The following is a 21,588-nucleotide window of genomic DNA, read 5'->3' as shown; positions in this document are numbered from 1 at the left end:
TCCCATACTTGCCTCCTAATTTCCTCTTGTAGCCTTATACTAAATTCCAAGGGGCTGGCCCAGTGGTCGGCTCCACTTCAGTGGCCCAGGGTTTGTAGGTTCGGATCCTGGGCACGGACCTAGCACTGCTATTCAAGCTATGCTGTGGGGGCGTCTCACATAAAATAGAAGAAGACTGGCATGGATGTTAGCTCAGTGACAATCTTCCCCAAGCAAAAAAGAGGAAGATTGGCACAGATGTTAGCTCAGGGCCAATCTTCTCAAAAAAGAAAAAAAAATTCTGATCACGCAAGATCAGAGGCATGTCTGTGCTCCATGAAAGCTGAAAGCACCTCACCAATACACCCGGGTTTTCAGCCATTCAAAACATAGACTTTATAGAGAAAATTAGTGTGGTCGCCAAGGGATCACTGACCAGCTGGATCAAGGACCAAGATTCCTAGTTTGGCCTGAAACCTGCCCCCACCCACCACCAGGAAGCATGATCGAGCCACATCAAACTACTCACAACTGTACTCAGATGCAAAGTGCACTTTTATGCTTTTTAAATTTTGACCATGTAGTTCACTCCACCTCGAATTCCTCATCTTTTCATCCTCAGAAGATACCTCAAATGTTGTTTGCATAAACAAATATGAAATAAATTATGTTCCTAGTACTTAGCATAGTGCTTCACAAATGGTAATTCTTTAATAAATGTGTACTTGATAAGTGAATGAATGAGTGAATGAATGAACCAAGAAACAAAGGAAATGAGTCACCTATTGAAGAGTTCTGATCCCAGGAGTCAAGGCCAAAGCTCTTCGACCAAGACACCCAATTCTCAATTCTCATGCCTGAAACAATAGTATCTCTCACCTATTGGGGTACTTATTATTTTACGAATTATATTGCTTATGCATTATATTATTTCTTTGAATCTTCAAAGAAAATTTTTTTAGCAGATGTTAGATAGCCATGTTAGTTGATTCTAATAATTTCCCTAGTGAGGAATCAGATTCTTTTTTATTTTTGACTTATGAGAGGACTTAAATATTCCCCAACCAAAAAAATATGTGCTAAATACACTCCATATTGTAGTATCCAAGTATGTATACAAGTGAGTAAACGCAGAATCGCTCTCCTGCCGTGAAAGTCCTTCCTGTCACTAGTGCCTCATATATGTATGCATATTTGTAATTAAACTTTTCAAAAGGGAATACTTTCAAGTAGTATTGTTTTCATAATCTACCACTTATGGCACTGAAAGTGAATTCCCTAAGAAATTTCACAATAAAACCAATTCTAAAAAGCCTAGTCATGGTCATAGCAAACATCAAATAGAATCTAAATATGTTCCCTTTCCACAAGATCTCTTTTAAGTAGTGGCCCTTTAAAATCTGATAGTATATTTTATAGCTTTCCTTTATTTCCTTGAAAGTTATTAGAATCAAGGCCTTTGGTTAAATGCTTTGATGACATGCTGTAGTTGGCTGTTGTTAACATACAAGAGGTTGCAAGAACTAAACACAATAGATTCCCAGAAACTGAGGACAGATTTTTAAAAAATAGCATCATCTGAAATGGAAGCTAATTAGAATTAATTTTGAATTTCCAAGATTAGCCATCTAATCATCTAATCATGTGTGGAGGAGATTGGGGTGTTGCCCAATTCTTGTGTGTGCAGAGAGGAGGATATGGTTGAGGGGTTGCAGAAGGAAACTAATATTTTTTGAGCATTGTCTTTGTGTTAGGCACTTAACATACACTTTCACTTAATCTTACAACACCCCTGTGCATAAACACACCCTACAAATTACTGCCTTTCTTTATTTCCCTGTTTTAAATAAAAAATTAATCTAATCTATTTTTGGGAAGATAACACATTTGCATGATTAATAATTCAAAAGGTAACAAAGTGTTTCTAGTTTGACGTCTCTTTCCCATGTCTGTTCCCCAGTCACCCAGTTCCCCATTCCCTTCGACCACCGAAGTTACCAATTGTGCATCATTCCGTAGATAGTCTGTGCCTTTATAAGCAAATATGTATATATATTCTTTCCCCTGCCTCTTTTTACAATATCCTGCACCTTGCTTTTTTCCTTTTTAATACGTCCTAGTGATCTTTCCATAGTGATACATAGCCTGCTCATTCTTTTATAGATCTTCACAATATTCCATTGATGGGTGTACTGTAATTTATTTGGTTAATCCCCTATTGATGGACATTTGAGCTATTTCCAATTGTTTGATATTACAAACAATACTGTATATAAGCCAAGACATATGTCATTTCACACATGTGGGAGGGTATCCATAAAATAAATTACTGCCTTTTCACCTTTCACCAAAATTTCATTTTCACTCGATGACCAATTTTTGCACTGGGTAGGAATACTTGCTAAAACACTTTAGTCTTTTCTTTGTTCGATACAAAAGACTCATTCATGTCATAGACTGAGACTACATCCAAATTATGTGTTCCACACACTAATTTACACCAAGACGGTTGCCTCACTAAGAACAATCATTTCTTAGACCTTCACCTGTATTGCCAGAACTAACAATTGGGAGACCCACAAAAAAAGTAATAATACCGTTGACTGCCTGCGAAACAAGTTGAGAACAATACCAGGCAGTGTTTTGGCCTGGCTCATGAGCATAGCAACTACTCACTGGCCTCAGAAGCCTTTCAATTCAAGTTGACATCTCAGCAAAGTCCCTAGGTCTGTGGCCCTTCTGGAGAAGCTTGTCTATGTCCAAAACTCTCTAAACATTTCCTGTCAGAGTTCTTAAAATTGTAATCCCTAGGATATTTCACAGGCTCCCATTAGCAAGGGTCAGGAAAGTTACATGCATTGTTTTCCACTTACCAGTCCAGAGCAGAAGCCAGTATGCTCTGAGCTAGTTCCAAACAGTTAATTTAATGTGGGTTAGACCACCCCATGGGCCTTATCAATGACTATTCAGTCACTGCCCTCATGAGCCCAGTGATGGGATCCATACCACTGAGCTTCCATGCTACTGCCTCCTCCAAAGTAAACTCTGATCCCAGACTCTCCCCTTTGTCCTAAGAGCTACTCAAATGAAAATAGCCCTCCAAGAGGGAACACTGTAGACTGAACCAGTCTTTACACACCGTTTTGGCTGATTTTATCATATTCTGTACAGGATAACACTTTAATGGGGAGGAGGAGAAAGAACTCTGTAGATGTGTCATAGGGTGGGAACAGAGTGCCACTGAGAGGGGGGCTCTAAAAGATAAGATTGATACACAGAAAAGGTTAGTTTGCCTCAGAGTTGTCCCTGGAATATCATCCCCACCATCGCCCCTCCCATTTTAAATCCCCTTCTGAACATGTGGAAGAACAAAGGTCAGGATGGAGTTTTTGACTCTGCAGTATTATAATAATTAACTTTACTTAATGACTCTTTAAGTATCGGCATGTTCTAGGATCAGTAACTCTAATCAATGCATTAGATAGTCTTCCAAAATTACTTATGGGTACCTATGAAGGGTGTTTGGGATTATACCATTTTTTTAATACAGTCAGCTCTAAGAACAGTTTCATAGCAGTTTGTTTTTCAAAAGAATTTTCTCAAGAGGTGATCCTGGGTCTTTAAGCATAAACTAAAGGTTATCTCTCACGGAGACATAGTTTATCAAGGTCTAAAATCACTCAGACTGAAGAAGACCTCTGCCTAACTGCTGGGGGGTGGGGGGGCGCAGTGGGCAAGTGGAGTGAAATGCCTAAAAAAGTGGGTCACACAGTTAATTACACACAGTTTAGCCAAGAGTTAAGCAAAAGGCAATCTCACTCTATCTCTTTGATCTGTATCCAATTTGAAACTGGTTTTGTTATCTTCTGAGCTCTGGAAGGGCCTGGGCTGGGCTGTATCATTTATGACCTCTCCTGGCTGGCTGGGAGCAGCTTGCTCAGTGAATGTCTGGGGCAGTGGGAGAAGAAAGTCCTGTGGCTATCCCACTGGATATAAACCCTAACTGGAAGCATACAATTAGGCTGCAACTACCATGCTCTCTCCTTCATTCCCAGAGAATTACCCGGGAACATTACTGGAAATGAGCTGTCTTGTCCAGTCAGCTCCCATTCTCTCAGGAAGGTTAGAGCCGTGTGAATTTCACAACCTTTGCAGCTTCTTGGGAAATGCATTATGAGTTTCCAGATCTCTTGCTTAGCCTTAAGAGGATTTCCAAGTGATTGCAAAAGTGAAAATAAAACCCAAAGCCATTTGTACTTTGGTATTTATGAATAAGACAGGAAGTGAAAATTGCATGCAAGTAACCTGGACTTCACAATCATAAGGACTTTTGGGAACTTAGTGAAATCCACGGTCCCTGTATGGAAGAAATAAATATTGTTAACGATACAAGCTTACTCTTGTCACATACCTCAATAATTTATGGAATGTTAGGGCTGGTAGAAATTTAAAAATCATGTACTTCATACCTTCATATCGTGAATTTGAGACCAGAGAGATGAAGTTACTTGTTGATGTGCAGTCAGTTCATATGGTAGAAAGAACACTAGGGTTAAAATGAGAAAACTTGAACCTGAGTCTTAACCCTGCCCCTTTCTGATAGTGGTTTTCAGATGAGCCAGTGAGCATCAATTTCTATATTGGCAAATTGGAGTAATTTATACCCCAAACAGGCTATGAATGTTGCTCTGTTGTGTGGGAACAATGAGATGCCGTTAGGAGCTTAGAAATACTTTGGCTCTTACAGAGTCATACTAGTAAAATTCACACATAATAGATAAGAAAGTCACATGAAATTGTAAATTGATGACAGAAAAGTCTATTTTTTCCCTGATTTTGTAGAGTACTACATGTCCATTGTATTAAAAAAAATCCAGGGGCTGGCCCCATAGCATAGTGGTTAAGTTCAGTGTGCTCTGCTTCAGTGGCCTGGGTTTGCAGGTTTGGGTCCTGGGCATGGACCTACACCACTCATCAACCATGCTGTGGTTGTGACCCACAGGCAAAACAGAGGAAGATTGGCACAGATGTTAGCTCAGGGACAGTCTTCCTCAGCAAGAAAAAAAAAATCCACACAATAAAGAAGAAAATGAGGATTATTCTTAATTCCTGGTGAAAGTATTTCCAAATATATTCTGGAAGAATTCCTCATATCCATGTATATAGGATCTTGCCACATCTGCTTTTGACACTTAAGATATTGGTGTACTTTTTCACTGTATTTGAGAGCACTCAGAATTCCAAGCAAAATGAATTGGGTACAAAATCTGGGAAGCCAATCCGATGTGAAACATGATGGTAATTTGATAATACAGGAAGAGGCTGAGTGAATAAAGTAAGAATGATTGGCAAGAAGCAAAGCAAAAGGAAGCCCCCAAACCCCAGAATGGAGACCAGGTATGGTGCTAAGGCGTTACAGTCTTTGCGTAATTTACTCCTCTCAACTCCCCTACACCATAGGTTCCACTACTGTTCTCATTTTTCACATGAAGAAACTGATGGTCAAAGAAATTAAATAAGTTACTCAACATCATGCAATTAGTAAGTGTTAGGAATTGGATCTACACCCAAGCAGTACATTTCCAGAGGCTGATTTTTTTAATTTATATTTTATTTTTACTAAAATTACACATATACATAATTTAAAGGATCAAATAGTTGTTCAAGGTTTATTTGAAAACAGCAGTCCCTAGCCTCTACCTGCCTACCCCATTCTCACAACCTAGAGGCAACTATTTTCCTTCCCTCCGCCCACCAACGGCTGATTGGTAAGGTGTTTACCTCTGTGTTGTTAAATAATGTGTTTGAATTATTACTTTGCGGGTTTTCTGTTTTAAGCATTCTCTATTGTCATCTCATTCTAGAAGGGGAGGATTTAGCCCTCTGTCTCCCTCATTCCTCACCGTCTTCATGAGCTTGCGTCCCCTCTGCCCATTCTCTCAGTATAGTCTGCTGTGGTCTGAATGATTTTGTCCCCTGAAATTCCTATGTTGAAACCTAATCCCCAATGTGGTGGTATTTGGAGGTGGGGCCTTTAGGAGGTGATTAGGTCATGAGAGTGGAGCCCTCATGAATCGGATTAGTGCCCTTATGAAAGAGACTCCAGAGAGATCCATTGCCCCTTCCACGGTGTGAGATTACAACCAGAAGGCATCGTCTATGAACCGGGCAGCGGACTCTCATCAGACTCTAATCTGCCAGCGCCTTGCTTCATCTTGGACTTCCCAGCCTCCAGAACTGTGAGAAATAAATTTCTCTTGTTTATAAGCTATCCATTCTGTGGTATTTTGTTATAGCAGTCTGAATGGACTACGATAGTCATACTGTGATTTTCATTATATCTAATAATCAGTGCTGACAGTATTATAAGCAGGCAAATGCTATTCACAGCCAATACCTGTAGACCACCGTGACCACTTCTCCTTTCCTACACAATCTCCTATTTTCCCTGGAATTATTGTCATGATTATTTTACTGTTGTTTACTCAGTTTTCTTTGTACTTATTACAAACTCACTCTCCCTCAGTTGTATAAATCTCCTTTCAGTGTATTTGAATGCACTGGGGACTCTAACCATTTCATCTTCTGGAGGAAATCACACTAGCTCTAGCCCAGGTCAGATGCCCTCTAGCATTAGCTCCACTTGGGAGATTGAGACCCCTTTATCCTTATTCTGGGGATTCTCTTCACCTCTCTCCGGTCTTGGATCCTTTTTCTTGATTCCTATGTCTGCCTCTTTCTTGGTTTGTTCCCTCATTTTAATGAAAGACACAACTCAGGAGTTTCCTGAGAAAGAGTACAAAGGAGGTAAATTTTTTGAGACCTTGCACATGTGAAAATATCTTCATTCTACACTTAATGGTTTTCACAGCATAGAAATCTGTTTTTCCTCTGAATTTTGAAAGCCTTTTTTCCTTGTCTTCTAGATTCAGGTGTTGCTATTGAGAAGACAGATGACATTCTGGTGGTTGATTTCTTATATTAAACTTTTTTTTTTCCTGGAAGTTGGTAGTTTTACCTCTTTGTCCCTCTTGTTCTGCATTTTTTGTTTATTCTTCAGTATAAATTTATTGAGTGCCTACTATGTGCCAGGCACTATTATAGGTGCTGGGATTATGTCAGTGAAAGTTTTATGATGATATACTCAGGTGGGTATCTGGTTTTACCCATTTTTCTGGGCAGTTGGTGGGCCCTTCACTCTGGAAAGTGGAGGATTTTCTCATTAATTGTTTCTGTGATAATTTCCTATCCTCTGTTCTCTGCTTTCAGTAACCCTATTATTAAATGTGGGGCCTCCTGGACTGCTCCTCTAATTTTTATATCTTTTCTCTCCTACTGTCTGTTTGCTGATCTTTTTACTGTACTTCATGGAAGATTGCCTTAGCTTTATCATTTAGCCCTTATATTGAATTTCTTATTTCTAATGTCATATTTTCAATATCCAAGTTTCTTTTGAGCTTGCTGAATATTCCTTTTATAGATAATCCTGTTATTTTTTCATGTGTTCTCTCTCTGAGGACAAGACAGTTTGTTTTTGAAGTTTTCTATTGGCAGAGTTTGTTTTCTTCGAGTTGCTTTCTTCTGTTAGTTTTGGTCTCTAGCTTTCATTAATAGGCATTCCTCAAACATCTGGTAATTGCTGGCTGTTCAGTTTTATTTTAAGAAAGGGGCACTGAAAAGAGGATGCTCTGTGTGCATAAGGGGACTCTTCATTGAGCTTGCTACAGGATGGTGTGACACAGGCCAACGTTCTAGACCCGTGTCAGTATCTTTTGTCTTCACTGATTAGATTACCCAGAGAATTCTTCCAGCCTTCTGCCAAGAAAACATAAGCCTGGCTAACACTGTTCTAGGAGCCAAGTGGAGGAAGAAGATTGAGGAAGTCTCGGCACACAATTTATGAACTTAATCCTCAGCCTTCAGTATTGTAGCCCTCATCCTTTCCCCATAATCTCAATCCAGATTATCTCTGTTTTTGGCATGAGAATAAACCATCAGTTTCATACTGAATGAGGGAGAGGCCATCTCCCACCTACAAGGGATAGGAGTGGGGGATTAGGGAACTACCAGCTTCTTACAAACACCCCTTCTTCCACCAAATCTCCTGTGCAATCGCCACCCTCATTCCCTCTTCCTAAAGTACCTGTTGCTCCAGTTTTTTAGGGCTCTATATTGTAAATTGTCTTGGCTATCATCAAGTTTACCATTCAGCTTTCTTGAGTGACCTAATTCAGTTACTACTTGTCTGTCTGCTTTCTAGTTTCTAAAAGATTACTCTTTTGTCTCCCATCCCACTCCCTTTGTCCTTGTGCATTTATGTTTTGTTAAAAATCATTTTAGGGGCCGGCCTGGTGGTATAGTGGTTCAGTTCGCACGTTCCACTTCAGTGGCCTGGAGTTCGCCAGTTCAGATCCTGGGTGCGGACCTACACACCGCTTGTCAAGCCATGCTGTGGCAGCCATCCCACATACAAAGTAGAGGAAGATGGGCATGGACATTAGCTCAGGGCCAGTCTTCCTCAGCAAAAAGAGGAGGATTGGCAGCAGATGTTAGCTCAGGGCTAATCTTCCTCAAAAAAAAAAAAAACCACAAAAATCATTTCATTTTCTCTTACCTGGGTGAAGGAAGGAAGGGATTTGAACACTTATGTTCAATCTGGCATCTTTAACTGGATTGCCAGATCTTAAACTAGTATCAATATGTTATAGAGAAGTCTGCAAGGTTTCTTCTTCGTTTTTTTTTTAAAGATTGGCACCTGAGCTAACGACTGTTGCCTATCTTCTTTTTTTTTCCGTTGATTTTTTCTCCCCAAATCCTCCCAGTACATAGTTGTATATTGTTTTTAGTTGTGGGTCATTCTAGTTGTGGCATGTGGGACGCTGCCTCAGCATGGGCTAATGAGCAGTGCCATGTCCGCCCCCAGGATCTGAACCCTGGGCCGTCAAAGTGGAGTGCACGAACTTAACCACTCCACCACGGGGCTGCCCACCCCCCGCCCCCACAAAGTTTATTCTAACTATTCTAGAAAGATGGACACTAAATCTAGCAAACACAAACACAGTCACTCAAGAAACGTGATAACCATAGTTGGACAAAATGTCCATCGTGACTCCATCTTTTTTTGTTGTGATTCCATGCTCACCAGAAATCTTCTAATTATGTGAAACTCAACATGTCCCAGGGAAAATTCGTAATCTAATCCCTAAACTAGGTTCTTTTACAGTGTTCACCGTCTTAGTAAGTGGTACCTCATCCTTTCATTTCCTCATGTCAGAAACTTAGGAGTAATTCTAACGCGTTCTTCCTCTTCAGCCTCCACATCTCCCCGTCACCAAGTCCTGCCTATAAATATTTGTGACGTGAGTCTTTCTTTCCATCTCTGCTGTGAAGACCTCAGTTCAAGTTAGCAACGCATCTCGCTTAGCCTTCTGCAGTTGTTTCATAACTGGTCTGCCTGCAACCGTTCCAGCCCCTTGCTTGTCCATTTCCCTTTGCAAAATGCAAGTCAGATCTGGTCCTACACAATCTGCTTAAAATCTTCAATGACTTCCCATTACTCTTTAGATAAAGAAGACGATCCTTAGCAAGACCTGTAAGCATCTGCAGAGCCTGGCCTGTTTCCTTCTCTGGCCTTATCTAGTGGTACTCCTCCCCTTGCTGTCAGCTCCCCACCCATGCTGCCTTTCTTTCTGATCCTCTTTGTTCTGAGGCTCCTTCCCCCAGCACAGACCCCTTCAGGCAGAACAGCTGCCTCCCACAGCTGCTCTCAACAGCCCAACTTCCACCTTCACTTGGCCAGGGTTATCACTCACTCATTGCTTAAGTCTAGGTTCTAGAGTCACTTCTTCAGGGAAATCTGGTGACGTCAGCCTCCTTTTTAATATACTCACACTGAAGCCTGCTTCATTTCTTTATAACTCTTATCTCACTTGTTAATTAGGCCCTCGGTTTTTATGACTATTTTATTAACATCTGCCTCCCCCACCAGATTGTAAGCACCATGAAAGCAAACAGCATGTCTATTACTTTTCAACACTATATTCTCAGGACCTGGCTAATTGCTGATTATCCCTTTAAGGGTTGATTTAAAAAGAAAAGGTAATATGTATCTTGGCTGACATCTTCCTCAAATTCAGAAGAATTTCAGTATACTGAGTATCATGCAATCTTTCCTTTAAAGATTCAAAGTCATTATAATAAAAGACATGATGTGCTATAGTAGATTTCTTAGTCTTTTGAGTGTATAAGGATATTAACCATGATATTAAATAGGCTCGGACTGATTTTTCAGAAAAAAGGTGAGACAATTTTGGCGTGTTTAAAAGGGAATTTGAGGGGCCAGCCTGCTGGCGCAGCAGTTAAGTTTGCACATTCCGGGTCATCGGCCCTGGGTTTGCCAGTTCAGATCCCAGGTGTGGACCTACACACCACTTGTCAAGCCATGCTGTGGCAGCATCCCACATATAAAGTAGAGGAAAATGGGCACGGATGTTAGCTCAGGACCAATCTTCCTCAGCAAAAAGAGAAGGGTTGGCGGCAGATGTTAGCTCAGGGCTCTAATCTTCCTCAAAAGAAAAAGGGGGAATTTGAATTTTGTAATGCTCAACAGAAGACTAAGAGATTGGTTCAATTACCACATTCAAATATAGGAAGCATTAAATAATGACAATTATTATTATCATTATTGAATACTTATCATGTACCAGTAGTAGGCAAGACCTTTAAATACATTATCCCGTTTAATTCTCACAGCAACCCTCTGAGGTAGCTAACTGGCAGTATTTCCATTTTATCAATGAGAAAACCCAGGCAAGTTAAGGAAGAGGTTAAGAAGCTATGGGTCCAAGCGGTTGAGTCAGTGTTCACCCCAGGCAATCTGGCTCTAGAGCCTGTGAGTTTAATTCCTTTAATGAGAAAGGTGATGAGCAATTCTTTTCAAGAGGCCAGGAATTTGACCAAGGAAAACTGATCTTAAATTTGGGAGAACCTTCATTTGGACACAAGGAAGAACCATCTAGAAGCACTCAACGTTGGAATTAGCTGCTTTTAAAAAGTAAGTTGCATGTCTATTCTGATTGACTCTGAAAACCAGAATGGACTGGCATGTAGCCCAGAAGGGTCAATTAATCACGTGTTTGAGGTCAGGGCTTAGACCCGATGATCTTTTGAGGTCCCCTCCGGTTCTCCAACTCTGAAAGGTCGCTTAGTGCTGAGTTATCTTGTGTCCTCAGCCTTCTCCTTGGTTGAAAGTTTGCCTAATGTAGTCAACTTTGTATTATCCCAGGGTAGCTTACCCAGGACAAATCTTGCTTTACTGAGTTTAGTAGTCACTCTGCTTAATGACTTGCTGTGTTAACAGCTTGGCATACACTTCATCCACAGTCAGCACCAACTCAGTTTAATTACTTGCTTTGTTGACATTATACTGTCTTCAGGGAAACACTTTGAAACCCAAAACTTAACCAACTCCTGTAGTACCACGGTCTCCCCCACCCCCCCAAAAAAAGTATGAGATCATAAATTATACTAAAGAGGAAGAAAAAGGAGAAGAATTTAAAGAAATTGACATGACTGACAGGACGATTTTGATGAACTCAAAGAACATGAAAAAAAGATGAAAGAAGACAGTGTGACAATAAATCAGAATGGCAGGGTTTATAAGAATAGTGTTAGGAGGCCAGCCTGGTGGCACAGTGGTTAGGTTCACACGTTCCAGTTCGGTGGCCTGGAGTTCACCACTTTGGATCCCGGGCGTGGACCTATGCACCACTTGTCAAGCCATGCTGTGGCAGGCATCCCACATATAAAATAGAGGAAGATGCACATGGACGTTAGCTCTGGGCCAGTCTTCCTCAGCAAAAAGAGGAGGATTGGCAGCAGATGTTAGCTCAGGGCTAATCTTCCTCAAAAAAACAAAAAAGTAGTGTTAGGAAGACTAAATCCTTCTTTAGAATTATCTTGAGGCTTGCTAAAAATATGCTGAGGATACTCTGGAAAAAGAGATATATTTTTAAACACAGAGAGAACCCAGCTTTCTGGGGCAAATGTTGTACGTGGTGGCAGCTGCTGTGTAGAGGAAAGCACAGTCGAATTGCGGTCTCCACATCTCTTCCTGGAACTCTTCATGGATCTGCCCTGTTCCAGGGAAGCTGCTACTGTCCAATCCCCATGCAAGGGAAGTCCCATTGCCCTCACTGTGTATTGGGCTGCAAGACTCAGACAAATGGTTCACGCCTGCTTTTGGGGAATACTTGTCTAAAGGCCTTAAAACCTTAAAATCTATATGCTCAACTTCACCAAATGCCATATGTCTGCCTGTCATATCTAAAAAAACACTTCCCCCACTGCTCTGTTGAATCATTAGAAGAAAATGGGAAATAAAGGATGAATTGTATATCTGTTTGGACTCTAGGCAAGTTCTCTGCACTGTTCTATTTGACTTAGATAACTATTTTTTTTAAAAAAAAATCCCACAGTAGGGAGTTTAATCTGGTTTGTGGAATTAGAGATCAAAAAGTCAGGGGCACGTCTGTGCATCAGCCTACCCGTGGGCTTCTGTAATGCTGTAATGTTTTAATGAAAGAGCACTAAAACCTCTTAGCAGTTTTGATTGTCTTCATAGGACAGTGCCAGTGGCCCACAATGACCAGCAACTCTTATGTATGTGAAGATGATTGACATTATCATTCCCCAAATGCTCTAAATCTCTAGTTTTATAAGGTTTATCACATTTGGAACTATTAGTTCAATGTCTGTCTCATCTTCAAGTTCACTGCAGGCTTTGTCTGCCCAGTAGTGCTGGATGGTGCCCTAAGAAACTGTGTGATGCAATACCTTGCTGCTCCTACTTTATACCCTAATCCCTTCCCACACCGTCATCTTTTATGACTGTCTTTTCTCTGTTGCATTTCTAGTATTTAGCAGAATCCTTGTCACAAAGTAAATGCTCAATAAGTAAGTGGGTGGATGAATGAAAAAGTAAATTAATGGCTTGGGTGTATTTTCTTACTGTCCTCAGGACCCTGGGAAGATCACTTAATCCCGTGTTCCCAAACCTGGCTGTACTTCAGGATTACCCTGGGAGCTTTTTAAAAGCAGGGATTGTTCCTCATCTCTAGGCTCCAAATAGTAGTTTGCAAAACTCCCACAAGTGGCTATGATGAGCTCATAGGTTTGAGAAGCTAGGATTTAATCTATCTGGCCTCACTTTCCTCATCTGGGTTTGAGAAGCTAGGATTTAATCTATCTGGCCTCACTTTCCTCATCTGGGTTTGAGAAGCTAGGATTTAATCTATCTGGCCTCACTTTCCTCATCTGGAAAACAACTGGTCCTGCTGCGTCACAGAATGTCATTAAAATCAAAAGCGATAAACTGCAAAGTACTCTAGCACAGAAGGGACTGTGCATGCCTGTGTACGGTAGGACAAGAATGGAGGGCAACCCAATAGACCTGCCAGGGAGAACAAACACACAATTTCACAACCCAGGTGCTTCTCTGTGGCACATACGTGACTCATCAAATTCTAAGATTTGAACAGGATCTGCATGTTTTCTAAACAAATCAACTCCTCACCTCTTTGTCTATAGATCTCCTACATTTCCCTTCTGCTAAACTTAGAGACAAAGCACCTGTTTTATATAAAAAATAATGAAGGTTATTAGACAGAGTAGATTAGGGGGAGACCATTCATTCATTCATTCATTCCTGGCTTTAATTCTCCACTTGTTCAACTGGTCATAATTCGTCATTTGAATCTCATGCAAGGTGATGTCTTCAGGCTACTAATCCCCCACCCTAGTGTCAACACCACTGTTGCAGACGCCATCAGTGCTCCCCTAGAGTCCCTGGATCCCAGTTATTGTTTCTGTGTGCACATCCCCCAGCTTCTGCACACTTAGTTCTAACATAACTCACTGGCAGCCTTCTTCAGAACTACCCTTGGGCTACAGGAGCCCTTTAGGCAGGGTGCACTGACAGGCAGAAAGTGTGGGGGGGGGGGGGGGCGTTGGAGGTGGGAATGTCAGACTCCCTCCCTCAGTAGCCAGCTCCTGACCAGCAGAGGTGTAGGAAAGCCCAAGTGACTTGCCTTGGGGCAGAATAAACTATGCAGTGTCATTTACACTCCAGAGCTCCCGTGGGTCTAGGCTGAGAATGAGACCTCACCAGAAATGACACGTTTGCATGGCTTCTTCCTCTCCACTACTCCATTTCACCCACTCCCTTACTGGTTTTTTATTTAAGAGTCCTTAATAGTCATTTGCGCACAAGGCTTCATCTCAAGATCTTCCTCATAACTTCCTCATGTTGCTCAGCTTAGATATTATAACCTAAAAATAGCTTTCCATTTGCGTTTGTCTGATTACAAAGATGGAGCGTGCATCCATGTGTCCATAATAGTTAAGTCAGTTGGTTTCTTCTTTTGTGATCTCGTCTTTGCCCGTCTTATTAATTCAGATTAGGTCTTTTTTTTTTTTTTGAGGCATAATTTACATACAGGAAAGTAAACAAATCTTAAGTGTACAGCTCAACAAATTTTTGCACATGTACACACCCGTGTAACCACCACCCGAGTCAAGATATAGAACATTTCCAGCATCCAGCGGCTCCCCCATATCTCTTCCCATCTGCAGTTACCACTCCCAAATCACCACTCTTCTAATTTCTATCATCATGGATAAGTTTAATTGGTTTTGTACTTCTTATAAATGGAAACATCCTGTATGTACTCTTTTGTGTCAGGCTTCTTTCATTCAACATTACACTTGGGAAATTTATCCATGTTGCATGTATCATTCATTCTTTTTCATTGCTGTGTTGTTTTCCATTGTGTAGCTATACCACAATTTATTTATTTATTCTATTGTTGATGGAAATTTGGGTTGTTTGCAGTTTGGAGCTATTGTGAATAAGGCTGCTATGAACATTCTTCACATGTCTTTTGGCAGATATGAGCAATCATTTCTGGGTGTATACCCAGGACTGGAATTGCTGGGTCATATGTTATGTGACTGACTAGCTTTGGTTGGTGCTATAGCAAAAATTTTAACTCTTTGTCCTGTTTGGGTAAATTTCCCCCTAGTTGATTGCTTGCCTTTTAAATTTTACTTGTCTTCTTTTTTCCCAAGTTTTATTGCAGTATAATTTTCACACATAAAACTCACCTTTTTTAAGTGTAAAGTTTTAAGAATTTGGCTAGGATTACAGTAGTATAACCACTACCACAATCAAGACAGAGAACATTTCCATCACCCTAATTATCTTCTATTTGAACATAGAAATATTTAAATTTTTGATGCCATCTTGTATGATTTATTGCCTATTATTTCTCTATTTTAAAAATCCTTTACCTGTTAATTCCTCCAGTTGAAGTCTAGAATTACTCTACAAAGTGTCAAAACAAATTTCATTGCCTTCTTATCTGGAAACACAAACATGTAATAAATACAGAGTCCTGGCTCTTGAGCTGGACAGGTCAGCATAGGAATCCCAGTCACTTACTTGCTGGATGACATTAGGCAAGCTCCTAGCCTCTCTGATATCAGTTTCTTCTTCTGTAATGTGATTATAGTAACAGTGCCTTTGCCATGAGTTTGTTGTAAGAAGTGGTGAAAATAATGAACATATAGCAAGAGCATGCTATTTACCAGGCACTGTTCTAAGCACTTTATAGGTAGTAACTTATTTAAATTTTTTTTTTTGAGGAAGATTAGCCCTGAGCTAACATCTGCCACCAATCCTCCTCTTTTTGCTGAGGAAGACTGGCCCTGAGCTAACATCCGTGCCCATCTTCCTCTACTTTATATGTGGGATGCCTACCACAGCATGGCGTGCCAAGTGGTGCCATGTCCGCACCTGGGATCCAAACCGGCGAACCCTGGGCTGCCACGGCAGAACTCATGCACTTAACTGCTGCGTCACCGGGCTGGCCCCCAGTAGTAACTTATTTAAACATTACAACAGTCCTGTGAGGTACGTATTGTCCCTCTCCCAGTTTTATAGATGGATAAACTGAAGCACAGAGAATTTAAGTCAACTGAGTCAGGCTCAAGAGCTGTGTGCTGGCCACTGCAGCACTTCTCCACTTCATAGATAAGGAGATGACAAAGGGAAAGCCTGGAGTACAGTGCCTAGCACGAAGGACACAGAAATGCTAATTTTTTTTTTTTTTTTTGGCTGAGGAAGATTGGCCCTGAGCTAACATGTGTGCCAGTCTTCCTCCATTTTATATGAAAGACACTGCCACAGCATGGCCTGACGAGTGTTGTATAGGTCCGTGCCCAGCATCCAAAGCTGTGAACCCCACGCTGCCAAAGCAGAGTGCACAAACTTAACCACTACGCCACTGTACCAGCCCCAGAAAAACTAACTTTCATCGTTATCATTTGTCTTCTTTATATACTGAATAAAGTTACATAATTGTCCTTATATAGGTCATGTACATTTCTTGTTAAGGCTCCTCATAAATATTGTGCACAAGATGTCTTTTTTTCCCACTGTTTTCTCATTGTTTATTTTGGAGCATAGTGAAAGCTATTGACTCATTGTTTATACCATGGAGCTAAAAGACCCTCAGCAGCACATCAGTACCATTTAAAACACCCCTCCAAAAAGCAACTTTAATTATGTCTAGTGCTCTTTTAATATCAGATGAAGTTAGTAGATAGTAATGAGGAAAAAATGGAAATAAGAAATAGCATTTTAGATTCTTTCTCCCTTGGTTAAAGGGAAAAAAGAGGGGAAAGAGTAGGAAGAAACAGTACACTCATCTGAGACTAGTGCATGAAAAACCAGAGCATGTTACCTCTCCCCCAAAATAACACTTTATTCTCAAGCTCCTTTTTAATGTTATACTTTAAAGCAATGTTTACAGTTTCAATTGACTAAGTAAATTTTCTAATGTCTTCCCACCGCTTGGAGGATTCTGAGATGAGCAAACACTTCTTCCTACTGCATGTTTGTATATTTTATTGTTCTTGTTCATCTGATCGGGGGAAAAAAAAGGAGGGGTAACGTTTTTTTGGAAAAATTGATTTCTCTTAAATAGATAGCCAAACATACTTGTTGGGGACAGGGGGAGAAGAACGTTCCTCTTGGGCAAAAGATTAAGAGGTTTTGACCTTTGTATAGTAGATACATTTAAAAGTGACTGTGTCAGCTGTCCTGAGAACATTTTAGCGCCTGTGAAGCTATGCCTGTGTCAATGTAACAATGACAGATCTGCTGCCAGTCAAGAGGCCAATGGGAAAAGATGCTAGTCAAAGAACAAGGAGAATAACTCAAGGAGGATTAATGAAAGGACTGTTTACAAAAGGTGTGGGCGGACAGAGGAACAACAAGGAATGGTTCAGTATGCGAGGGCCAGTAATAGTGAAACTGTTACCACCTCGGACCAAAAGGGAGAGAGTGAAGGAGCGGTGACGGGAACTCGGAGAGCCTGAAGGTAAGGCCACATTCTGAAGATCCCAAAAGGACGATCATATCCAGATGCAATAATAAGCATAATGTGCACTCAAAGGAGGCCCAGTTATAGCACTAGAAAAGGTGGTATTTCCCTAACGCCACTCAACACGTGTTTCTTGAAATTAATTTTATTAAGCATAAGAAAATCAGCTAATGTGATAATCAAAACTTTGGGTTTGTAAATGACAAAAACCTAAGTCAACTGGCCAAAACAAAGAAAGAGAATTTATTTGGTCACAATTGGGAAATTCAGGAGTGCAAGTGGCTTCATATGTAGCTAGACCCAGGGGCTCAGCTAATTGTAAATCTCTCGGGGTGAACAAGCATGAGAAGAACTCTAGCACCGTCCCTGCCTCATTCATTCCTCCCAAGGGTAGGAGGCGTGATCTGGGTCTGTAGGTACATGGGTGCAGAGGAGGACAGTGGGGGCTAAACTCTAGCAGAAACTCAGGTCACCAAACCATGAGCCATGGCCTGGGAGACAGTTATCCAGCTGGTGAACTGGGAAAACGCTTGGGCATGTGGGCATGGTTCAGCTCCTCCAGGGCCCTTCGTTTTGTCTGATCAGATCATCTGTCTTCCAGTCCGCCCTCCTACCTTGTGCTAAGCACTCTGCAAAGGAGGGCAAAGTCTAAAGATTCCAGCCATGCCAGTGGCTGGTTGTAAATCAAATTAACTAAGGAGTAGAAGGTTAGAAAGTTCTTTCGGGCAGCAATCCAAAGCCATGAGCTCAGTCAGCTTATCAGTAATAAAACTATTTCATCTCCATTTACCCAACCTCTGCATCTACCTCTCAATTTATTCTGAATTTAGACAAAGAGGGTATTATATTTCAGACCCCGAAAAACTGCATCAATAGTGTTATCAGGATACTTTCTACCCTTTCCATCTCTCAACAATGCTTTTCTTTCTGTGCTTCATTCTCAGGCAGATTTTTCTCATTTTGGAGTAAAGACGGCAAAAGAAAGTTCAAAGTTTACCTTGATCTTGCAGCTTACAATTTCTGTGAGAAGAGAGTGACTTTCATGATAACTCTAGCAAATATCATGGGGAAATTTGTCATTGGTTTGGCCTGGGTCTTGTCTTTATCCCTGGACAGGAATGGAGCACCTTGATTGGCCACACCTGTGTCACTTGACCACTCCAGTCTCTGGGACTGGGTCAGCCTCACCTGAGCCGTACAAGATAATGAATGAGGAGGGGACTACACTCATGAGGAAACTGAGCAGAGAGTAACTAGTTTAGTCTCAGCAGATTGCTAAGGACTTCAGAATGCTTTATCATTTTTTTTCTTCTTGTTACTGGTTGTCACCTTGGCTATACATTGGAACCACCTAGGGAGCACACCAGCCCAGACTAATTAACTCAGAGTCTCCTGGGGATGGGACTCTGGCATCAGCATTTTTACAGCTCCTGAGGTGCTGCTGATGTGAAGCCAGGATTGAAAAACAGTGTATGTAGAACATTATTTCTTTTCTTTTCTTTTTTTTTTTTGAGGAAGATTAGCCCTGAGCTAACATCTGCCGCCAAGCCTCCTCTTCTTTTTGCTGAGGAAGACTGGCCCTGAGCTAACAGCTGTGCCCATCTTCCTCTACTTTATATGTGGGACGCCTACCACAGCAGGGCTTGCCAAGCGGTGGCATGTCCGCACCAGGGATCTGGACCAGCTAACCCCCAGGGCCACCAAACCCCCAGGGCTGCCAAAGTGGAATGTGCGAACTTAACCGCTGTGCCACTGGGCCAGCCCCCCAAAAACATTATTTCTTATCTGGGGCCAATTAAGGTTGACATTGATCTTGTTCTCTAGCTAGCTTTAACTCATTCAAAATAGGAAGCCTGAACGTAGAGGGAGATTCTGGGAAGACAGAAGTAATAGTCACATGGCTTTTGAATCTCTCTATATTTCTATGTAAAAACAGACAGAAAAACTAAATAGAAAAACCAAAACCCGTGAACAACGTATGCAGCCAAACTGGGTACAGGATATGCCCACAGACCGTGAAGTGACAGCAGGTGATGGCAAACTACAGTTTCTGTTAATGGATGCAGAGGAGAGGCAGCTGGGTGTCTTAAGGGTGCGAGACCAGGAGATCCACAGAACAGGGGACAGCAGCTGCCTTCCAAGACAAGGCCCCACCCAGAGGAGAAACTCCTAGAAGTGGAATCAAATTGAGCACAACAGGGCCAATAAAAAGTGAAGGAAAGAGGGGACCCCTCCAAAGTCAGGGAGTGGAACAGAGTCGGGAACTTTCACAAAAGAGAGTCAACTCCAAAATGTGAAAGGTAACACACTAAATTTTAAAAAATAATTATCTTAGGCAGTAAAATTTCTTAAAATTTTCATATATTTCTTGTCATTTAATACTTTTTTTCCAGTGAGCTTGTATAGCTGAAATAGTGAGCATGTATTTTGTAACATGCATATTTTACAAAAGCCATATATATTTAAATTATAATACATATTTAAATTAATATTGAAAGATAGTACTCTAAAATATAGGTGCCTGAACTAGCTGATATATCCGAAAGGCAGTACCCACAAAGATAGGACCCACCCTGAGATCAGCTAAATTAATCCAAACCGAGTAATCAAGAAGGAAAGTGGGGCCTTCCAAGACAGACTGTGCTAACAAGCTACTGGTGCCACCGCCTTCTGCTGTAGACTTGCTATTGTTTAGACATTATGAGGGCAATGAATGGTAACTAGCCGAATGCATGAGTCTAAAATATGAATGAATGTAGAGTATGAGAAAACTTTACATCAGTTTTGTTTTTTTTTTTAATGAACCTTAAAAATCAAGTAAGCATTTCAGGAGAATGAAAAAACTAGAGTAAAGATTATTTAGAACTTTGAATTGGAGAATACTGCAGTGTTGGGCTAAACTCAGTTTCAATAAATAGAGTCAGCTGAAGAAGTAAGTCTAAAATCAGGTCTCAATCTCTTCTCTACTGTAACACACACATGATAGACTTCCTGCGTACATAATGCTCACCATTTCCCACATGTTAGCTGATCCTCTCTCCCTAGAAACATGTTAGAATGCAAGTGAGAGATTCTTGAGTCCCCTTTATTTAAAGAACTAGAGGAAACCTTGGAAAACTTCAGGACAACTCTTGTCAGTAACGATGAGGTGGTGAGGGCTTTGGCGTTGGCATGAACCCACGTTTGGCTGGTAATCTGACCATTTCCCCAATCTACGTTCTCAGGCAAAGTACTTTACATCTCAAAGTTTCATTTTCTCCATCTGTAAAATGGGCTTAATAATTCTACACAGGCTGTTGTGATAATAAAATGAAATAATGAATGTAGAATATTTAGCACAATGCCAAAATGTTGGCTATTAATAATAATTATAAACTTAACCAGTAACAATCTCTGTATGGATGACAATACACTAGTGTGAAGGGGAAAAAGTGCCGTTGAAAACCAGTAATCTAAATAGTCTTAAGTTTCATTCTTAATAAAATTCTTTTATTCTTTATATATTTCCTTCATATAGTATTCAGGTTAATAAATTACTTATTATTATTTAAAATATTACAAGTACCTACTATGTATAAGGCACATTCACATTTGATGGTAATTAGACAGTAAAGGTATTTGGTTTTCTCTCATTTTATTTAGCTATTTATTTATTTATTTTTCAGGGTACTCTTCAAATGAAGAGTTATTTTAAAACCAAAGTAACAGCCTGATGGATGGATGCCTGTACAGACAGCTCATCTTCACTTCTGAGCCTCAGCAGGACTTAGCTGGGCTTCTGGAGTACTGAGCTGAGCCTGCAGCTGTGCAGCCTGGAGCAGCGCTCCCAATCCAAGAGTGGGAGGTCTGTGGGACCACAGATTTCACCAGCTGACTGCAGAAAAACCCTGAGTTCATCTCAACACCTGTCTTCATCTCAACACCTGTGTTCTGAGTTGTCCAAGCCCCGGGAACCTGGTAAACAAACCACCCTCAGTGTTAGTCCCTGTCGTCAGCAGAGTATTGTAACCAGCTGATTTCCTGTGCATGGTTGCAAATAACTTCTTTTGAGTGATTTCTCACCCAGGTGACTAAATCAACTGGTGGGTTTAGCATTTGTGTGGACAAAGACTTAGAACCTGTTTTCCGTGGTGCAATTTTAGTGTCTGCGATCTTTCCAGTCATT

The 21,588-nt window shown here is 40.9% G+C and overlaps 1 long non-coding RNA gene across 9 annotated transcripts in view; it reads left to right on the top strand.

Moving 5' to 3' along the window:
* Nucleotides 1–21,588, top strand: part of LOC139045137 (uncharacterized) — an 85,511-nt gene that overhangs the window by 16,329 nt on the left and 47,594 nt on the right. For all 9 annotated transcript variants that reach the window (XR_011502952.1, XR_011502951.1, XR_011502949.1 and 6 more), the window contains exon 3: nucleotides 21,089–21,380. This is a non-coding gene — a long non-coding RNA (uncharacterized lncRNA). The remainder of the gene's footprint in view (nucleotides 1–21,088; nucleotides 21,381–21,588) is intronic.

Source organism: Equus asinus, chromosome 4 (genome assembly GCF_041296235.1).
Source record: "Equus asinus isolate D_3611 breed Donkey chromosome 4, EquAss-T2T_v2, whole genome shotgun sequence".
Classification (NCBI taxonomy): Eukaryota; Metazoa; Chordata; class Mammalia; order Perissodactyla; family Equidae; genus Equus; species Equus asinus.
Note: the sequence above shows the minus strand (reverse complement) of the source record. Positions and strands in the feature narration are given on the sequence as shown.